Raw genomic sequence first — 17,828 nt, 5'->3', positions numbered from 1 at the left:
TGCATTGGCAGGCAGATTCTCAACCACTGTGCCACCAGAGAAGCCCCGCAACACCATTTTTGAAGGACAGTGACTAGCCATTTGGGCCTCTGTAGGAATCATATAATTTTTAGATTTTTCTATCATACAATTTAAGTCACCTTGAAGACTTTTGATCTCAAGAAATTTCAGACCGGAGTGAGAGTAGATTGGTATCCATTGCAGAATCTGGTGCATACTAAGTACTCAGTGAATATTTATTATGAATGATTATATGATAATAAATGGCTTATTAAAACTGTTACACTGAAGATACATAGTAGGCTAGACAGCCACCAGAAGGATCGGATCATAAAATAAATAAGAAAGTATCATATCGAGATAATTATTACAATTACTTACATCATGCATTAGTACCTCTAAATCTATCTTTCACATGGTAATCCATATAGGGGATTTAAATATTTAAATTAAAACTTATTTAAATATGAAAAATAGATTTGGTGTTTATACTATTGGGATGGAGTCCATGTCACAATTTGGATTTTTTTTCTCCTTGGGAAAGCCATTTTTAAACAATTTTAATGTTTTTATTGAAGTATAGTTGATTTACAATGTTTCAGGTGAGGGCTTTTCTATTTTAAGCTCATAGAAATGAAATAGGTGGCAAACTCTGCCTAGTTATCTTGCAAACATTCCAGTATTCTGGGAGTCAGAGACAGCTGTATTTTTATTGTCTCCCTGACTCTGACTGCTGTGTGAGCTTGGGACAAAAATCCTACCGTCTCTGTGCTTCCCTTTCTTCTCCACATGTGTGGAAAGAAGATCCCAGTGTCTTTCCTGAGTGAACCTCAGAGCAGAGGATGGACATTTGTTTCAATTTCAGCTTAAGGACAAACATCCTTTCTCCCTTTGGCAGTTGCCAACAACATGAGCTTGTCTCTTCTGAAAGAGGCAGCCTTCTGTGTGGTGCGCAGCTATGCTGTGACGGAGGCCTCTTTGTGGCACATCCTCTGCCAGGGTTAGGCACCTTCGGCTATTCGTCAGATTTTGTTGTCTATCTAAGGCAAACCTGGCCCCCACCTTTTCCCCCCATGGAACTCCTCTGCCTGTGGCCTCACATCAACGAGGCAAGATATTGTCTTCATGGTCTACCACACTCACTGTCTGTAACTGGGCTTCTGCAATTCCGTCAGGCTGCTGACAGACAGACAGCTGGCTCCTTCTAAGTGTCTTTCTTTTGTTGAAAAAGATCATCATCTACAGTCTTTGATACCATGAAAAAAAAAAAAAACGGGCAAGGGTATTTTAGTTATGTAGGGTTATTCCCAGGTCAAGATTGTGCCCATAAATGCAAAGGAAAATAATTAAAATAATGCCACATTCTTTTACAGTTTACTTATCTAACTTTTTTTTTTTTTTTTTTAGTAGTTACTATCTTTATCTTCTGAGAAAATGGTGAAGATGCTTTGTGAGAAAAAGGAGAGAGGAGAACTATAAAGTCTACATGAAAAAAAAAACAACATTCAGAAAATGAGTTTTCCTTGACTTAGCAGACTTTTGGCAAGCTTCCTAGCCTGTCCTGCATGTGAAGGGTCTGGTTTGGGTGAAGGAGGGAGGTATGCTGTTACTTTCTCTTTGCAGAGGTTGTGGCTGGCACTCAGAACTCTGCCACTTCTGGCTGTGTGACATTAAATAGGTGACTCCATTTTTCATGCCTCAGTCTCCACATCTCTAGAATGGGAGTCATAATAGCATCTTCCTCATGCCATCATTGGTGAGAGGTCCGAATGAGACCCTGTGGATGAATTGTTTTGCTCTGTGACTGTCACACAATAAATACCCAATTAATGATCACTTTTATTAGTTCTATTATGCTTTTTAATCTGCTTCAGAAAGGCTCAGACTTAGTTCCCTTTTTCTTTATGCTTGGTTCTCCTTTCTCCCAAAAAGGCGTTCAATGAATCTTGAGTCTGGAGCACGTAGATGAGGATGGCAGGGATGATGATGATGATGATGATGATGATGTAAGGGTACCATTATAGGGAACACAGAATGATAGACAAGCCTATAGGGATTTTATGAGAGCTCTGAATAAGCGGGTGTATGGCAGGCAGATACTCAGCCTTTCTCTCCTTCCAGTAACACCTTGAAGAAGATACAGTTACTATCCCCACTTTAGAAATGAGAAAACTGAGAATTAGAAATTTAGATAACTTACTCAGTGTCACAAAGCTAGACTAGGCAGAGCTGTCTAGCAGCTGAGCCCACACAATCGTGCAAAGAGGAGAAGTAACCGTGTTCTTCTATCTTCACCTGCTCTCCAGCCCTCACGCCAGGCCTTTGATTATTCTGGATGACTTGGAGCCAATGAGTCACCTCCTGGCATCTGGTTTCTCCAGTGGGGCTGTGAGATTGGGTTTAAAAGGAAATGAGAATGACACAGAGCATTTCTCAGGAGTCTTTTCAAAGCCAGTGGTCACTACTGATATATGTGGATGCTAAGACACTACTTAGAACTAAAGCCCTCTGGAGTCGATTTTCCTCAGTTTCTCTAACTCAGATTTTTGTTCTCCAGGTTTAGTAGGGAGTCATTGACCTCTTTCTTGGGTGTTTGGATTCTTAAAATACTCAGGCAGAAGTTTTAGAAATAGGTGGCGTGTTTTTGGAGATTTGAAATTTCTGTTATAGTGTGGTTAAAACCATTTCAGATCTGTTCAAACCCTGTTGAGTCTATGGTATGAATACCAGTGAAACAGATTCTTCTGAAAGAAGTGTGTTTTTTGAACAGTAAAGAAAGTTATGTTTGTTAAGCTCCTGCTTTGGGCTGTCTGTAAAGTGTGTCACAAAGTTTGCTCCATTGAATTTCTAAGATACCTCTGCATCACTGAAATGTATGTTTCTAGAAGGGCTAGCACTGTATGTTACTCATCTTTGAATCCATCTAGCATACCATAGCACTCCATTAATTTGATGAACACTTGAATGAATGTGTCCTTTTTCACACATCAGAATACTGATGCGGGACAATGTATCCAATGCTAGGGAGCATCTCTGCTAATTGATCAATAGCAAACACAGGTTCCTTACAGGCATTGGAGGCTCTGGAGTGTCTACATAGGAGGGATTTGGAGAAGACATTCTGGTTGGAAGGGAGGGCTTCAGGACAGGTCTAAAAACTCTCTTGGCATAAAATGCATTCAGTTTTTTGTTTTTATTGCATTTATTTGGAGTGGCTTTGGAGGTGCTGATAGAGTTAATGCAGAGAGATGAGAAAGCATTTCAACTTGCTTTTTGGTACCGTGATCATACGTAAGCTTCTGGAGAAGTGCTCCCAGAGGCTAACAGGACCAATGTGGAAATGTACTTAATCTGACTCCTTCAATCAACCCTACGTGAGTCAGCATCCAGTAGAAAAGATGAACCAGTAGTCAGCAGCCACATGATAGCAGAGGAGCCACAAAAGGAGTGGGCTGTCCCCTGCTCTTGGACTCAGTTGTAATAGGCACTTAAACTTTTTTTTTTTTAAACATCTTTATTGAAGTATAATTGCTTTACAATGGTGTGTTAGTTTCTGCTTTATAACAAAGTGAATCAGTTATACATATACATATGTTCCCATATCTCTTCCCTCTTGCATCTCCCTCCCTCCCACCCTCCCTATCCCACCCCTCCAGGTGGTCACAAAGCACCGAGCTGATCTCCCTGTGCTATGCGGCTGCTTCCCACTAGCTATCTATTTTACATTTGGTAGTGTGTATATGTCCATGACACTTTCTCACCCTGTCACATCTCACCCTTCCCCCTCCCCATATCCTCAAGTCCATTCTCTAGTAGGTCTGTGTCTTTATTCCCATCTTGCCACTAGGTTCTTCATGGCCTTTTTTTTTTTTTCCTTAGATTCCATATATATGTGTTAGCATATTATATTTGTTTTTCTCTTTCTGACTTGCTTCACTCTGTATGACAGACTCTAGGTCCATCTACCTCATTACAAATACCTCCATTTCATTTCTTTTTATGGCTGAGTAATATTCCATTGTATATATGTGCCACATCTTCTTTATCCATTCATCCGATGATGGACACTTAGGTTGCTTCCATGTCCTGGCTATTGTAAATAGAGCTGCAATGAACATTTTGGTACATGACTCTTTTTGAACTATGGTTTTCTCAGGGTATATGCCCAGTAGTGGGATTGCTGGGTCGTATGGTAGTTCTATTTGTAGTTTTTTAAGGAACCTCCATACTGTTCTCCATAGTGGCTGTATCGGCACTTAAACTTTCTTTGGTAAAGGAGTTAAAGGTTCTGGCTATGGCAGCAGAACAACTGACCATAGGCTGTTGACCCTTGCAGAAAAGGACTTTTGACCTAAAAGTTGAAAAGGCTATCCATGATGATAAGACAAGCTATAATCATTGAGTGCTAAGGACTTTGTAGATAATGTCTCATTTAATCCTATCAAGTAGGCCCTGTTCTTAGCTCTACAATGTGGATGAGGAAGTCAAGGCTTATACATGGTACACCACTTGCCCAGAGTCACACAAGTCATCCGTGTGAAGCCAGGATTCAACCCTGGGATCCTGGCCCTGTCTGGCTCTTGAACTGCTCTGTGTGACTGCTCACATCTGGGCCTAATAACACCACTACCTACCGGCGGTGTCCTCTAATTGTAGGTCAACAGCGAGTTGTCAGGAGAAACTAAATGTCTAGCCGAGGACTGGGCTGTCAATCCTGACCTCCAAAGGGGTAATAATGTCTCAATAGCACGCTAGTGAGTTGTCGTGATGAGTATGATGTAACGTGTCTCTTCTGACCTCAGGATTCTATAAGCCATTTGCCAGAATGATTTAGGATTATTAATTTTTTGCTTAGGTTAAAAAAATTCAAAGTGCTCAAAGAGAAATAGATTTCCCTTTGCTTCCCAGCCCAAAATACAGATACAAATCAAAATCCTTCAAAATATCTAGAGATTGCTTTGCTTGGTATGATGAATACCAGTAAGTACCAAGATGTGCTCAAGGATTCTATCGCCAGTATTATAAGGTTTGAATTAACTGAAGAGCCTTTCCAACCTGCTAGAAAGCACTATACCTCTTAAAACAAGAGAACACTCTAAAAGCATTACACCACCATTCAAGAAATTCCAAAAAATAGTCTCTGGCCCCAGCTGACTTCCGATTTTTTATTTTTGATGTTTCTGTTGCAGTAAAAGCCTTCCTACTAGGTAGGATGAACATGACAGTTGCCAGTTGACTGACCTAATCATTTATCTTTAATGTCTGAATGAGAAGTGTCCCTGGCTTAGCAATGTAGCCCCTTGGCAGAGCTGACCAGGGCCCCAGGGAGCGCTGTCAGCAGCAGCTATTACTAATTTAGTTGGCATCTTGCATTATATTTAAAGATCACCACGACTCAGCCAAGTGCTGTGGGATTATAAAATGCTCAGGCCAAGGGGGTCCCTCACAGAGCCTCAGCCACAGTCAGAGCACTCAGTCATATTGTGTTACAAAGATACAGTAAACAGCTCTAGCATTGGAAAGTAGGATGCAGCATAATTACACGCAATTAACTAAGGACTCCTTGGGCAGCAGCCCAACTTGAGACTTTATCTGACAGGGCTGCAGGGCCAGAGAGACAGTGGGGAGAGACCTTATTTTAGCTGAGTTAGGGAAAATAATGTCAAAGGTTGTGGCTGATAGGAGTACATCATGTATAATGAGGAATGAAAAGCTTCTACTTCTGTCTTTTGAACCGACTATCTGAAGTATCGCTTTCAACTATTTTGTAGAATACTGTTGGTCCACAGGGCGTGGTTTCCCTCTTTGTGTCCTCTCAGAGGGCTGGAGAGAATATTAAAGGGAAGGCAGAGTAGGAACCCGAGTAGAGGCAAGCTCCCACCAGGTCAATTAGCAACTTTAAGGTGGAATCCACACTTCTCTATAGAACAAAAAGAAACGGTTTTAGATGATGATTTGGTATGATCTTTCTATGACAGAAAGCATTGCTAAACTTGGAAATACTTCCTCGATATGAATGCCTTTCCAGACCTTTTTCTTTCCTCTGCTGCTCAGGGCGAATATTAACTTGAAATCCACACTTGTATTTGTTGCATATGCTAATTCCAGATAAAACGCAAGAATTCATTCTGGAGATCTAGGATTTATTTTCTTATATATTTGCTGTAGCCTGGTGAAACTGCTTTGCATGACAACAGAAATGTACTGTTAGGCTGGGGGAAAGCGCTTCTTGAAATGACGGAATGCTGATCTTCCTATAACTGAGGATTAAATGTTTGTGTACGGAATGGCTTCTATTAACTATGGTGGGATTATTTCAGGAAAAAACCATATCTTTCAAAGGAAGAATGAGGATAAAATTATGAGGAAAGAATTATGTAGGAATGAGAAAAAAATTATGTAGGCTCTTGGGAAATTAGGGTACCAGTTCTGTGCAAAGGTCAGTGAATGCTCAATGAATGTATTTCTCACTAGCAAACACTGCAGGAAATAGTCCTATGAGAAGTACTGGGAGAAACACAGGACACTAAGGGATCATTCTAAAAATCCAAGACATAAATAACTTTGCTGCACTACATAGGTTTTACCTATTGTTCACTGGCATTTTATTTTTAATGGGTATATTCCATCTTCATCTATTACTGGACTACTGGAATATTGTCTTTGCCTCAAACTCATCCCAGACACAAAGTTCCATCTATCCTCTTTTTACCTTAGATGATGGGGTTTTCTCCTTGCCTAAGAATCTTCAGACTCTTGTATTTGGCTCTGGTCCTATATATTTCTCCTCTTGCCTCTCAAGCTCTAAGCTGAAGTGAGACTCTTTTCTTTAATCACTAAAGAGAGCAGTAAGCATCTACATTCTGTAAGTATGTATCTGGATCCTGCAAGGTCTTGCCCTCTGGCTCATTCTCTGCAGATGTAAAGGTGCTGGATGAAATTATTTAGGTATTAAGGCTTTCATCTCCCTTCTTTCCTTCCCTCCCTCCCTCCTACCCTTCCCTCCCTCCCTTTCTTCCTTTCCTTTTTTTTTTTTTTTTGAAGTAGGAAGAAACACTAATTGTCTTTCTTTAAAGTTTACATATTATAGGTCAAATTTTGTTATGGCAACAATCTCCTTGGGTATGATTTTCTAGACCAGCAGAAGGACCACATTTTGAGGAAATGTTATTTGTGTTGCATATTGCTTGAAATCAGTTCCAAGACCAAGTCTGCGGTGGAACAAAAGAGGTGCCGTGTGGTAGAGGGCACCCTGGGCTGGGAGACGTGAGGCAGGCCTGTACCTTACTCTCCTTGTACGGAGAACCACTGTGCAAACCTGGGACAGTCAATCCACCCCGGGCCTGGGCCTTCCTACCCGTGACACAAGAGCTTCAGATTTAAAGGAACTCTGTACTCTCTCTCATTCCTCAGAGCCTACCATCCTCTGTGTTGGTTGACATGGATTTAACTGGACTTCGAAATTTTCAAGCTTATTTTTTCCTTCCTTCCCTCCTTCCTCCCTCCCTCCCACCCTGCTTTCCTTTCTCCCTTCCTCACTCCCTTCCTCTTCTCCTCCTCATCCCTCTCTCCTCCTTTTCTTCATTTTCCTCAAGCATCCATCTCTACCTTTATTTTATTTCTCTGTTTCTTAGGGCCCAATATTTTACAATAGGGAAATGGAGGATCACTTAAATGGGTTAAGTGATCTTCTTAAGGTTGCACAGTTAGTGGCTAAAACCCTGAATGCATCTTTAGGGTTGGGCCTCTCTACTGTGTTCCATAATTTCTCTCTTGCTTTGTCCTCATGATTCTTCTTGTAAGAAGTAATAAGAAGTCCTCCAAAACATAAGTACAGACAATCAGATTGTACTTTTATCTCAGAACACAACAAAGAAGAGGCAAGAGAGGGATGGACCATGAGAGCTGTACTGCGGCTCTCCCCTCTGGGAGATGGGGAAGAATCAGGTTTGGGGAACCTAAGCGAGTGCTGGGGATGTTTGCTTCTGTAAGAAAGAGGGATGTCAGCGAGGCGAGGTGTTTAATAGCTGGAATTTAATTCGTGAAGGCAGTAGGAAAGAGTAACCATTGTGACCACCACCCAAACCACATTACAGGCTTTGCTCCAAATGCTAGCTGGGTAGCGTGGAGCAAATGACTTCACAAACATCTTAGGGCCTGAGTTACTCATGAAATAATGGTTTGTTGACTATCAATATCAATATCAATAATAATAACGTAGAATCTGCCTCAAGGCAGGGAGACTGGATCCTTGAGGCCCCTCTGGGCTCCATGTTTTAAGTTTTGATTTTATAACGGAAAAGTAAACTTGGACAGACATTGCCAAAACTGCGAAAAAGCCTGAGGCACTCTGTAACACAACGATGAACAAAATAATTGGTTGGAACCATGTTTTCATCATTCTGAGCTGAAAAATGATAATATACCTTTGTACTTAAAAAGGTGATTTCTCCCCCTGTCCTTCTGGTTCTTTATAGCACTGCATGGTATTTATAATTAGAAGTCAGTTAAAATAATTTTTTAAAAATAAACATTTTCCTGGCTCTTGCTTGCACCTACTAAGGCAGGCTTCCAGCGGCCTCCGAGGTCTCCCAGGCAGCTGCCTGTAGGAGTCCTGGTGTTTGCCCTTTTCCTGTTCCATCACTCTGCAGCTGGGCAGCTGCCCACCTTCACTGTCTAGCGGTCACTACTATCACTTAGGTGGTATTGCTGTGTCAGGAGGTGACCCAGCCCCTGGTCCCAATGCCAACCTGCCTTTGCTTTTAGACAAAGTGAGGCAGAATCCTTTGTGGTACTACATACCTCCAGAGGCTCCTATATGGGGCTGCTGGTTCTGGACAGCGAGACAGTACTCTGGATTTTTCCTTATTGTTTCTTGTTCCCAAATAGGAATCCAACTCTGTATGTTGGGAAAGAGGTGGGGAGGCTAAGCCGAATGAGAAACACCTCCATATACTCAGATCCAGGCTGAGGCTTTGTTCTTGGGTCAAGCATGCTGTGCTCCACAGATGAGCAGCTTTCCTGATCTCCTGGGATGGAGGAGTTTCCTAGACTGAGGACCCACACTGCTAAGACTGGGGCAGTCCCCGGTGAACTGGGACAGTTGACCATCCTCACAGCTCCCTTAGCCTGCATCCCTTTCTGAGGGGTTCCTCAGAGGCCTGAGCACTTAGCCATCTTTGAACCTCAGCAGTGTATGTAGCTTAGACTCAAATTAGGATTGCTGCTTTCTATTTACACTGAATTTAGCATAGAATAAATAAATCTGAATTTCTTCATTTTTCCACATCCAAGGAGAACCACTGTACTTGGCACACCACGCAAAAGAGGCAGCCCTTCTCACCTGGGCATCAGTCAGAAGTCATGGCAAAGCGCTAAGACCTCAGCAACCTCAGCAAATATTTACTAAGTGTCTAATAGGACCCTATGCAGACCTTGGCCTCTCTAGGGCAAACCTGAACTCTCTTCTTCCTAACAGAGTAGAAAGACTCTTCACCGTTTCCACACCCTTTCCTTGAAAAAGCTCCCACCCCCAAAGGGGATTTTTGGTTCTTTTGTCATTATATCAAAAATTAACAATATTATTTTAAGTAATACCCCCTGGGAATTAGAACCAACCCGGCAGCTTACAGAGATCAATCAGTTTCTCAGTTTTTTCTTTTAAACCATGTGAAGGTAATTTAGCTCGCTGCTAATTGCAATCTATTTAATTACAATGCATGTGGATGTAAAAGCAAGTGCTAACACAGGTTGCAATTAGAGCATCATGTCAAAAAGCTGTTGTGTGTCTGTGGTGGTAGAATTAGAGGATGGAGGAAACCTCAGAGGTCATTTAGCTCGTTGTCCTATTGCAGGGCCTTCACGCCACATTTATATAATGCTTTGTGTACATCTCCTGTGATTGTTGCATCACAGAAAGGTAGAAAGGATTGACACTAATATTTATTCTTTAGCCACCAGCTATCAGACCTGATCTGGGAAGATGACAAAGATGATTTCACTGCATCTGCCCAACAGCCTTATGAGGGAGGTACTTCACCCCTATTTGTAGGTAAGTTCCCAATGCTCAGAGAAATGAAATGACTTTTTCCAAGTCATCACAGATCATAGGTGGCATAGGGATGAGATGAACCAGATAGGCTTGGTGTGGATGGCCACACTCTCACCACCCTGGAAAGCAGCTGCTCTTTTCTCGTGGGGGGAGAACACGAGATTCAACAAGTGACTTGGCCAAGGCTCAGTGACAGGATGTGAGATCTGGAAAGGGTATCGGAGGTTATGAAGCTCAACTTGCTCATTTTCTGAGTGATGCAATTGAGGTTTGGAGAAGCTGGGTTGAGCTTAAGGCCCGCTGATTGAGGCTGGGAAGCTAGTATTCTCCCCCCTCTCTCCCCCTTCTCCCTCTCCCTCCTCCCTCCTCCCTCCCTCTTCCTCTCCCCACTTTTCCCCTACCCCTTCTCCCCCTCCCTCTCCTGCCCCATCAGTGGCTCCAGTGTTCCAGTTCAAACAGTCTCCCCTCTGCTCTCCTGGACAGCTCCCCAGTCAGAACTCACCTCTGTGTGATTAATTGTGCTGGGCAGACTGGTGCCTGGAGCTCCCCATCCCTCTGAGGAAGGCAGGGGAGTAAGTGATGGAGAGTTGTCTCTCTCTGTAAGAACTCTTCTGGTGCTTAGGAATTTGCCTCCACAATCTAGGAAAATGTGGCTATTCCCCAGACAGGGTGCAGAGTTGGGATGACTCTAAAAGCTGTGGCTGCGTATACTCTAAGGAGGAGGAACATCAGGCAGCATAAGCAGGGTTATAAGATGTTTTGCAAAACTGGATATAATTCCAATCTTGTGTGAGTGGAATTTTGTTTGTGAATAATGCTTTGTTTGCCGGTGATCCTCAAACTAGCTCACATGTGAATCCAGAGGGCCTGTAAATACTCAAATGCCTGGGCCCTGAGCCCAGAGATTCTGATTCGGGTAGTCTGGGTGCGGCCCGAGAATTCTCATTTCTCACTGGGCTCTGGGTGATGCTCAGGCAGTAAGGCCTGAGGCCGGCCACACCCCAGGAGTGCTGCTGCATTCATGCACTTACCTAAAGCCAGCTGGGCCTCCACGTGCCAGCAGGCTCAGGACACAACAAACCCGAATATTTGAATGTGGCCGTGCTTTTTTAAGGTATTTAGTTGTCAGCAAAACACAATTTATAAAGAAAGAACTAAGGATGTCTACCAGTTCGTCCATCTGTTGCCAATTTATTTTCCCTTGTAAACGAATGTCGATTCTACAATTTGTTATGATGCATAAATTTGGTTATGTAATGGGTGAAATCCAGTCTTCTGAAATATGACAACTGCACAATAGTGTAATACTTAAACAATAGCATCATTATTCTACACAGTGGATGGTGCTGGTTTTTATCCCAACTCGAGTGTCTATAGCACTTCTGTTGTTTTTTGTAGTCTTCCGTGTCCTTCATACCAGGTTCATTTGTAAACTTGGCTCCTTACTAATGGCCCCAGCCTCTCTGATCTCCCTTTCCCTTAGTTCAAGGAAGACTAAAAGTCACAGGCAGAACTCTGTTTACATGGATTCCTTCCCCTTTTCAGTGGTCATTTGCTGATGAGAAGGTGTGAGATCCTGGCAGCATAAGTAGGGAACATACCGTGAAAGAATGACTAATTGATCAAAGGAACCAAAGGCTGAAGTGAGGAAATCACCTTTTAAACTGCAACTTCTCCTTGACTTAATTTGCAGGAGCCCTGCCAAACATTTACAGCGTAAAAACCATTGAGGGGAAGGAAGCAGTATGTTGCTTTCCCTACACCTCCAGAGATAATTGTCCATGCTGATTTGTGATGTATCGCTTTCATTGAAAACTTAGAGAGGAGGAATGCATTCAGGTAAACAGAAAAAGGAGACTCCCAAACAAGTAGTTTTTAATTACTGGAATAAAATGAAGCCGCATAAAAAGACCTCTTGACAGCTTGCGTGATTAAATTTGATAAACAGTTAGGGAAATCTTAGGACATTTACTTGCAAAATTTACCATAAAAGAGCAGGCTTCTTTGAGAACTGAAAAGATCTGATTTACATGCAGAAAATGACATGGTGCTTTGACGTGGGAAAGTTGAGAAACTTCAGAAAGTTGAGTAGGGCTGTGCCCTTGACTCTGTCCACCGCTCAGCCTCCTGTGCCTATGCCTACCCTCAACTCCGTTCTCCTGTGTTCTTGAATTACGTCACTCAGTTTCCAGTTGTGCTTTTCTCACCCCAAGAAGGAAAAAATCGGGTAATGAATGCTGCTTCTTTTGTAGTCTGCTATTTTGGGAGGTATTTGAGGCTGTCTTTGAAACTTATTTTATTTAAGTTGTTTTTCCGTGCAAATGTTTGCTCTCTACCTAATTTTGGTCATTTCTTTGCAATGCCCTTTCTCAGAACAAAACCAAAAATAGGTGTCAGTGTCACTGTGTGGGTTTGTTACCCAAATGTCCCAATTGTCCTTAATCCACTTCTCTCATATTAGAGAACTATAGCTGCTACTCCTGTTGAGAAAGAATATTTTCTCTGCTTCTGACACATTCCTCCCTTACTGCCTTGATCCTAAGCCCTCTAATTATGGTTAAGTGTCCTAGCCTTATGATACCTGAACATAAATCGTTCTTAAACAACTAGGTTTTCTTTTGGCAATTCACTATTTTGTCTTCTTTCTTATTGACAGTTATATAAAAAGACTTTCAAATTTTAATGGCTATGACAAAATCCATTGAGCTAATGTATTACACTCCTTTTAACCATTCCTCAGTGATGAATATTTTAAAATTTTTCTTGTGTACCTGATGCTTTTCTACTTTCTGTTCTGTTTAATCAGAAGACATTCCCAAGAGTGAGATTATTAGACTGAAGGATATTATTATTTTTATAGCTCTTGAAACAGGTTGTCAGATATATTCAACATGTAACAACAGTTTCACCATGATGATGCTGGAATTTGGTGTTACTATTATTTAAATTTGTTTTGTGATCTTAGTAGATAGAAAATGGTGCCTATTATTTTTCCATTTTCATGTCTTTCATAACTAGTATCATAATACATTTTGTAATATATTTATTTGCCATTTGTATCTATCATTTAAAAAATGCCACTATATATTGGTAAATATTAGTTCAGTGAATACTGAGTTTGCTGTACACATTCCAGCCATGGGTAGGATGGGAGGGAGGGAGAGTGGAAGGAAGAGAGGAAGAAAAGGAAGGGACCCTGGGAAGAAGGGGGAGCTCGTGTTCTAACAGTAGTCATTGGCAGTGCTTGACCTTGCTCAAATATGGGCCCATCTTAAAAAACCTGTCCTGGTTTAAAATTAGACTACCATGGCGGACGGTCCATATATACAGGCTTTAGGAACCGAAGCCTTCTGTTTAACTCTTCTTTCCTTCTTTGTTATGAATGTGTTTAGTGATACCATATGCTCCTCTCCCTTTGAGATGGGCATTTTGCCATGTGTATAACACTTTGCGACTATTAATTACTCTGTATGAAATAAGTTATTATTACTGTGCTTCTCTTCTCTCATGATTCCAGTTCTCCAGGAGAAGTGGGTTTTTGTCTTGTTTGTTTTTAAACAGGCTGCTTCTTATTTTGAGACTTAGGTGCAGTGACAGGACACACAGTCATGGTGAGCTTTCATGATAGCTTTCTGGGCTCTGAATAGTTTAGAGGAGACATTTGTCACTGGTGACATTCTTGGAAGACTTGAACCTGCTACATGGCTTCTGCTCTGCTTGGGGACATTCAGTATCTCCAGTGTGTTTTTTATGGCTAATGCCTGTGAGGACCCATAGACTTAGAGTTGGACAGTCTAGTTCTCTGCCTTTAGATAGGGCAGCCAGCAGGTAGGTTTGTTCAATCATTCATTAGTTCATGCATGAATCCAACCCATGGTTATTGAAAAACTGCAATTCCAGGTACCTTCTAAGAATTCTGATTCAAGATTGTTTAGGGAAGGAAAAAAGCTATGCTTTCATGGGTTGCCTGCTGCTAATTCTCTAATGTCTGTCAAATACTCTTTCAAAAAGTGGCAAACTCTTTCTAACAAGCTAACTTTGGCTAATACAACACGCTACCTCACCCCACTGCTTCAGCACACAGGACTGTTAAAATCCTGGAACAAAGAAAGGAGTTGGAGAAATATATAGGACGTCAAGATCTGCACATGTGGAAAATGGTAGCCTCATCAGAAATAGGATCAGAGCAGGGACGGGCAAGAAATTAATATTGGGCAAATACCAGGTGCTCTACACTGTTGTGAGAATTATAGAGGATGACAAATATAAAGCACCTGGTGATCTGATTGCGTTTTCTGAGGGTCTGTGACTACCAGGTTGATTGAATTGTTGGAGAGCAAGAGAGGCTGAGAGTGCAGGCAGAAGCTGTTGGAGTGTTCCGAGTGATGATGGCAGCTTAAATCACACTGTGGAGGTGGAGAGAGGTGGACAGAGTCCAGATATATTCCAGACATTGAAATGACTGCAGTTGCTGGATGATTGGATGTGGAGGATGAGGGCAAGGAAAGACTCAAGCGTGACTTCTGGGTCCTGCCTTAAGCAAATGGGTGTTGCCATTTAGGATCATTTGTGATCAGGAAGGACAGGAATGGGGTATGCTGGGTGTGGAAAAGTTTGGGCCTATATGTATTACGTGGAAAGGGGAAATTCCTGGACCATCATTTTGAGAAATCTGATCTATAGATTTCTCCCGACAAGTAGGAAGAAATATGTTGGTTACTTATATGTGTGTCATCTTCCACAAAGCTGTCCTGATTGAATACCTGGGTTAGGTTCTCAAAGATTTCCATCTCCTTTAGCAAGATGTGATTCCATTCAGGCATGGCAGAAAGTCATGACAAAGAGAAAGAGGTATATTATAAACTTTTCTCATCCCTGACATTTTCTCTTCAATTGTAGTGATAAGAATCACAGTGAACGTTGACATAGCTATCACGATATGCCAGTCACTGTTTGAAGAACTTTACAAATATTTCCTCATTTAATCATCTCTGTAACCATGTTAAGTAGGTTCTCTTACTCTTTCTATTTTACAAATAGGGAAACCGAGGTACTAGGAGGCTAAATATCTGTCGTATTTTTATATGTCACATAGAAGGTAAAAGTAAAAGTTAAGATTTGAACCCTGAAAGTCTGCTTTCAGAATAGATGCTTTCAATCACTAGATTACACAGAATAGAAGGAAATCCCATAAGAATTAGGATTGTTTTCTCATGTTGAATGTTTAGCTTTAATAAAAGCATGCTGAATTTCTTGGCTTTTAAGCGCAAGTTAATCTGTTTCTCTAGGGTCTGATATTGATGGATGCTGTTATGCATATTCCCCAGAGGGAGAAATATGGGAAACAAATTAGGAAGGTATCCTATTTTTTTTATGGTGTGTTTTTTGCATGTCTGGGTGGCTGTGTATATCCATATGACAAACACACACACACACATGATCACTCACATGGGCATCTGAAACTATGGAATCTGGGTATCGTAAGGGAGCTCAGAGATCATCTTTTTTCAGGAAACAGCTTCAGAGGGTTAGGTGACTCCACACAACCTGTTGGTAGCAGAAGCAGCACTGGAACTGAATTTCTCAATTCCTAGACCACCTGTATTTTTCTCTTTCTCTCTTATATATGCTATCTCACCTCCATCTGCCTCCAAAGATGCTCCTTTTATGATAATTCTGTGTGAGAAGTTTGGAGAAAAAGTAATAACTGTAGACAGTCATTCACTTAAAGGTAATCACAGATCCTCCAGAGTTAGCAGTTAAGATTGCAGAGAGATTTGGAGAAACCCTAATTTATGTCCTGAGATAGTCATCCTCCTCAAGATCTTCAGTTAATTATTTCTGCCACTACCTCTAGGTGGCACTGTTTCCCCGTTAACACTATTGTGAGCAAGCACCATACTTTCCTTGTAATACCCCGTAGCACAGTGGAGTTAAGGCTGAAGACTGTACTTAAATTTTCAAAGGTAGAAGAATAACTAAAAGTGTCTGCAGCCCACAGAGCCAATCTACCCTGGTTCTTTTCCAGTTGCTGCAGCTAGACAGAGGGCTCCAGAACCTGGGAGCTGCTAAATTAGAGAAATCGAGGTGGTAGAATGTGTCCCTCTGGGGAGTATATGGGAAGATAGGTTTAGGTTGAAGGGATCCAGAGGAATCATGTTCAAAGTGTGGGGCACATGAGGAACTAGAAAGCAGTATAGCAAATTCATTTCAAGCCCTAAACATGAAAGTTAAAAAGGGCAAGAAGAAGATAGGAGGCTAAGTGGAAGCTTCCTGCAAGAGAGACAAGAAATGGCTGCGACCCAAAGGATATGGCTGTTAAGATGAAGAAGAAGGGAAAGTCTTGGGGATGGAGAAGAAAGCTGGGATTTGGTGAGAATCTGGCTATGCAGAGTAAATGGATGTGAAGAACTAAGCTTGGCTTCTAGTTTTGACTCTTTGTGTAAATAGAGAGGAGGAGATAGCAGATAAGTAGAGACAAATGTCCCTTGGCAGTCGGAGATTTTTTGGGAAAAATCCCCCAGGAAGAGTTTTTAATGGTGCATCCTGGAATCAGGAGAACTGAGGGGGCCTGGTCCAGGAGAATGTATTGACTACTGATGTGATTTTTAGTAAGAAGGAGAGGAGAAGTATGAATAAGGATAAACAGTTCTTAAATTTTATCACTGCAAATTTAAAGCCTATCCTCAACTCTCCAACATTACTTGTAAAGTGATACACAGTTATATCTTCAAGCTATGCTTCTTGGGACGTGTTTACACCTAACACAAAGAAAATACTGGTATGAATTCAGCTTCTTGTTTCTATTTTTCTATCAGGAAATGATTCTTTTTACCAAAAGGGACTTTTGGTAAACATCCCTCACTGAAGGATGCTTGCCTACCCATGCTCACACAGAGGACTCAGAGGAGAGAGGCAGGGAGCTGCAGCATCCCCGGCATGGCTGGCACCTTGACAGTGTTGAGTAAACAAAGCCTCCAGCAGAAATCAGTCACTCTTCTATATGCTGGGCAAATATAAGCAAAGACCAGGATTTAGTTACAAAGGCTTTGAAACAGTAAGGAATTACCCTGGAGAAATTGAACTTTTCAGAAAATATGCAGATAGAACAGCACAGGAACTGTTTCCTTAGGTTGAGCGCAGGCCTGGCAGCAGTTCCACAGGGAGGAGGGGCTGAGCACTGTAACTAGAATTACAGGTGTATTCTTTCATACATGTATATTATAAAATTTTATATATAATTTTATATAAATATAAAATTTCAATCATCTATAAAAATAGACTAGTATACCCATAATTCAACTTCAACAATGATCAGCTCATGGCCAATCTTGCTTCAACTGTATCCTTTTTGCTCCCATACTATTTTTGAAACATAACCCAGACAGTGTATTAATTTATCTGTAAATATTTCAATACACATACATAATCAGCATTCAAACTTCTAAGTATCTCATAATTGTTATAATTTTTTGTTTAAGCCAGGATCTAAATAAGGTGTACTCATTGTGATTGGCTTATGTATCTTTTGGTCTTTTAAATTCTACAGGAGCCCTTCACTCTCTTTTTTTGTTTATTCCTTACAATGAATTTGTGGGAGACAACTATATTATTATATATAAGTTGTTTGGATGTAACAAACAACTCTGTGTGGCAGAGACTGGCTAGACATTCACCAATCCTGCTTCCTTTTCCTTCTAAGCACACAGCTAAACCAGTGTTCCCACCCTTTTTTTGCAGTCAGATGTGACCAGATGACTGAATTTTGGCCAATGGA

This window comes from Eubalaena glacialis, chromosome 4 (genome assembly GCF_028564815.1).
Source record: "Eubalaena glacialis isolate mEubGla1 chromosome 4, mEubGla1.1.hap2.+ XY, whole genome shotgun sequence".
NCBI classification, from domain to species: domain Eukaryota; kingdom Metazoa; phylum Chordata; class Mammalia; order Artiodactyla; family Balaenidae; genus Eubalaena; species Eubalaena glacialis.
The sequence above is the reverse complement of the archived record's forward strand: the minus strand, read 5'-3'. Positions refer to the sequence as shown.